At 47.7% G+C, this 4,310-nt stretch overlaps 1 long non-coding RNA gene across 1 annotated transcript; it reads left to right on the top strand.

Annotated features, from left to right (window-relative positions):
- Positions 1-1,642: 1,642 nt before the first annotated feature.
- On the top strand, positions 1,643-3,859 carry LOC123388162. The gene is made up of 2 exons (XR_006602726.1): positions 1,643-1,870; positions 3,691-3,859. It is a non-coding gene; the product is annotated as an uncharacterized LOC123388162 (long non-coding RNA).
- Positions 3,860-4,310: the final 451 nt, after the last annotated feature.

The following is a 4,310-nucleotide window of genomic DNA, read 5'->3' as shown; positions in this document are numbered from 1 at the left end:
CACAGCCACCAGGATGAGCTTCATCCCAGGTCCCTGCAGGCCCCCTGGGCTCCATAGAACCTCCAACCCAGCAGTCCACAAAAGCGAAAGGCGGCCAAGAACTCTCACTGTCATCCTGGCAAGAAAGAAGCAGCAGCAGCTCCTTGAACCCAGAAAAGCCACCCCTCCCTCCACAAACAGGAGGAGCCCCCTGCACACCAACCACACAAGGAAGCCCAAGCGGCCAGACCCAAAATAAAAATAAGAGGAGCGTGGGAAGATAGATGACAGCTCAATTAAATTTATCCTGGGAGCACTGGGAGGCTCGGTCTCTCTGAAGACTCCAACTCAAAAGTAAAACTAAAATTTAAGGGGAGGGAGCCCACAGAAGAGAGGACAGTTCAGTTAAGTCTGGGCTGGGAACACTTGGAGACTCTACTTCGGGTGTCAGAGTCAGAAATAAAAATTAAAAAACGAGAGGGGGAGGTGTCGGTTTATTTTGTGTGTGAGTGTGTGTGCGTGTGTGTCTGTGTAGCACCTGGAATGCAGGATTTGCCAGGGAGAGGAAAGTGGCGGCTCCGCCGGCCTTGAGGTGACCAGGCTGAAATCCGGCGTGAGTTTACGTTCTGGGCGACAGGGAAGAGTCCGAGGCCAGACTCGAGGCCTGCAGTCGGGAACAATGCTGGGCCCTGGAAAGGAGGGTCTCACTCCACCCCCACGCCCCCCCCTCATGCCGTGGGCATCCCAGCCCCCACCCTCCCCCCGGCCCACACATCAGGGTAGGAACGCCCGAACCCGGGGTCCCAGAGCGGGCCTCACCCAGCAGCGCCCACAGGGGCTTCAGGCGCGTCAGCCCGTCCTTCTCGGGGTCCAGCACCTTCTGGGTGGACTTCTTCGCAACCCCGTGGCTCCTTCCAGGGAACGTCCCGCCGCTGCTGGAAACCGCCCGCTGGCAGGGCAGGGGTGCCTGTGCCTTGCGAATAACCGCATAGGATCTGGGTCCCTGTTGCGCAGACCCCTCGCCAACCGCTGGCGGCCACGCCCATTGCCTGCGCCTCAGCCGCCGCAGCCGCCTCAGCAGAGGCTCTGGGGAGGAGGGGCGGGGCGGGTACTGCGAAATCCAGGGGCAAAAAGGCAGTGTCCACGCGGAATCCTCGCTGCACTGCCAGAGATGCGAGTCAGCCCTTCGGATGCGAGCGCAGCCCACTTGGACATGCCAACGGAGGCGCTAGTTCGCGGGCCGGCTCTGAGCTCCTTCTTCCTCCTCCCCAGGCAGTGGGTGTCAAGGCCTCTCTGGAAATGTAGTTCTTTAGGGGGCGAGGTGCGGGGACTTAACCTTCCCAGAGTCCCCAAGTTGCTGGACAGCACCCGCCTGCCCCCTCCAGGAAGAGGCCCAGAGTTCCCAACCCTTCACTCCTTGCTCTGGGCCACCAGCCCATTTTCCTCTAGTGCAACGTGAACCACAAGAACATGTCAGTAAGAAAAGTCAAGGCTTTAAAATGCAAACTATTGGAGCGCCTGGGTGGCTCAGTGGGTAAGCCGCTGCCTTCGGCTCAGGTCATGATCTCAGGGTCCTGGGATCTAGTCCCGCATCCGGCTCTCTGCTCAGCAGGGAGCCTGCTTCGCTCTCTCTCTCTCTGCCTGCCTCTCCATCTACTTGTGATTTCCCTCTGTCAAATAAATACATAAAATCTTTAAAATGCAAACTACTTTTCCTTTTGACTTCTAGGATTCACACAAAGGAGGGAGTCCGGGTCCCTTTGACCAAACTAAAATCAGAGCTCCAGCTTCACAAGAACATCAGTGGCTTTGGCAGCAGGAAGAGCATCCCTAGGCTCTGCGTGAGGAGTTCAACCGGTACACTTGGTTCCTGGGATCCAGCTTCACTGGGGTATGAAGTAGCCTTGCCTAGAGGGCTCCTCAGGCTCTTGTCTCTTGCTTTGTAGGAAGTGCACCCATCTTCCCTGTGGTGTGCAAGGTCCCACAGCAATCCAGTAGCAGAACCAGAAATAGAACCTGAGGGACCTGACTCTCAGGCTGGTATGCTTTTGCAGATTAGGTGCCTGAAACCTGGAACAAAACTTTGAAAAGGAAAATGGCCTGGAGATTTCTTACAAGAGATCTGTAGGATTATTTACTGGCCTCTCGATCCTCTGACGCTCCAAATGTGGACATTTGAGCGAGTACTTAAGCTGGCTCCTTAAAATCATGGGCTTTCCATACACTTGGAGCACCATTTTTCTCATTCAAGGGAACCTGTACCTTGGGGAGAAACCCATGAGATATGAAATAGCTTTGTATTCTCATAATTAGCATAATATTTGACCTCCAGAAGCACTTGTTAAAAGTTTATTACAGAAAATGGAATAAGAGCTAGTTCTATAGAAAAATAGAAAACCTCTAACAATGAGAAGAAATGTGTTTGCATGCCTGGATGATAGAAATGTCCATATCCGAATCCAAGGAACATGGGATTGCAACTATTTCTTAGAAAAAGGAAATCATCTTCGATGATCTGGGTGGTACCTAAATCTAATGACTGTCTTCTATTTATATAAGACAGAAGAGGAAAAGACACAGAGAAGGCCATGTGAAAATGGAGGCAGAGATTGGAGTCATGTAGCCATAAGCCAAGTGATCCTGGAGCCACCAGAAGCTAGAAGAAACAAGAAAGGATTCTGTCAGGGGGTTGTCCAGAGGGAGCACCAACACCTTGATTTTAGACTTCTGAACTTAAGAAATCAGAAAATAAATGTCTGTTATTTTAAGCCACCTTGTTTGTGGTACTTTGTTGTAGCAGCCCTGGAAAATGAATACCACCAGATGCTGGAGACAACCCAGTGTGACTGTCTAGCAAGATCAGAATGACCAATATTGATTATAAGACCTTGAATAAATAACATTCAAGAATCCATAATGATACTCAAAATAATGCTTTGTGATGTCCTAGGTGGGTGTTTCCAGTAGAAAACATACGTGTACTTTTGACGATTTGGAGCAGGGTTGGGTTTTTGTTTGTTTGCTTTTGTTTTTGTTTTTAGCTTATTTATTTGAAAGAGAGAGTGAGAGAAGGGGAAGGGGTGGGTAAAGGGAGAGGGATGGGGCAGAGGGAGAAGAATAATCAGTCTCCCTGCTGAGCAGGGAGCCCCATCTTGTCTCTAGGCTGATTATCATCCAAGGACCCTGGGATCAGGACTTGAGCTGAAGGCACGTGCTTAATGGACTAAGTCACCCAGGTCCCCCTGGGTGGGTATTTTTTTTTTTTTAAAGAAGAGAATGTTATAGCCCCAGATGGCTAAGACCCTTTCTCAGTAACAAATGGGGAACCTGATCTGAACTGGCTATGTGTTTCACGATTCTAACCAGGGAAGAGTGCAGGGATTTAGAGCTTTATAATTCCCCCCCATACGTCACATACCAGAAAGGATCATGTTTTCCTGATGACAGAAAATTGAATACACATCTTCAGGAAGACAGAGCCCAAGAAACCAGGTCTGAGTGAGGGAAATGATAGACCAAAAGGTCCCAAAGAATGAGCGAAACACTTATCAATTCTTGATGTTTTCTGCGGGAGAATTTCAGATTTTTGTTCTGTTTTGTTTTTGTATCCAATTTACATATATTCAAACCAACACATATTTACTGAACAAGTCATACCATTAAACTGTGATGACCATAGTTTTCTAATTCCCATTCTTTTCTATTTTGCAGAAAATTGTTGTTTCAAGGGCCATGTGGAAACTGCAACTCCTGCCGTTATTGATGTTAAATATTTATCAAACAATTCTACCATTCCTCATTGTTGGGCTTATACCCAGCACAGGGTCAGGGTCAGCAATCAATCACTATTTGTGGAATAAACAAAATCATTCATTTCTTCGTTAATATCTCCATGAGCATTATTAAGGAATGTTGTTTAGTACAATGTTTTCAATTTAACTAATGTGTTATGAATCCAAATGTTAAAACTCTACCCTTCTTCCCTCAGAAATCTTTCTAAAATATAAAGAGACCTCCCTGTCTTCTTAAAGAGCTTATTCGCTGTTTATGAAACCACAATCTGCCCCACCCATCCACTGTGATTCCCTTCAACTCCTCTTACAGGGGTGTTGCTACCAGACACAAAGGAGAAATGCCTGGTAGATATTCCCCATCTAATTTTAACCATTTCTTGACCCCAAATTCAGTCTCTGCTATCATAGATCATTTGTTTACCTTTTGAACATCCATATTGGAATGTTTCTATATGTTTAGAACTGCCAGTTCTAAGTTTCCAGATAATCTAAAGGTTAAGGTATTTTACTTTCTAGTTGTCACTCATCAGAGTTTTT

Source organism: Mustela putorius, unplaced genomic scaffold (assembly GCF_011764305.1).
Source record: "Mustela putorius furo isolate JIRA1106 unplaced genomic scaffold, ASM1176430v1.1 tig00003890_pilon_pilon_pilon, whole genome shotgun sequence".
NCBI lineage: Eukaryota > Metazoa > Chordata > Mammalia > Carnivora > Mustelidae > Mustela > Mustela putorius.
Note: the sequence above shows the minus strand (reverse complement) of the source record. Positions and strands in the feature narration are given on the sequence as shown.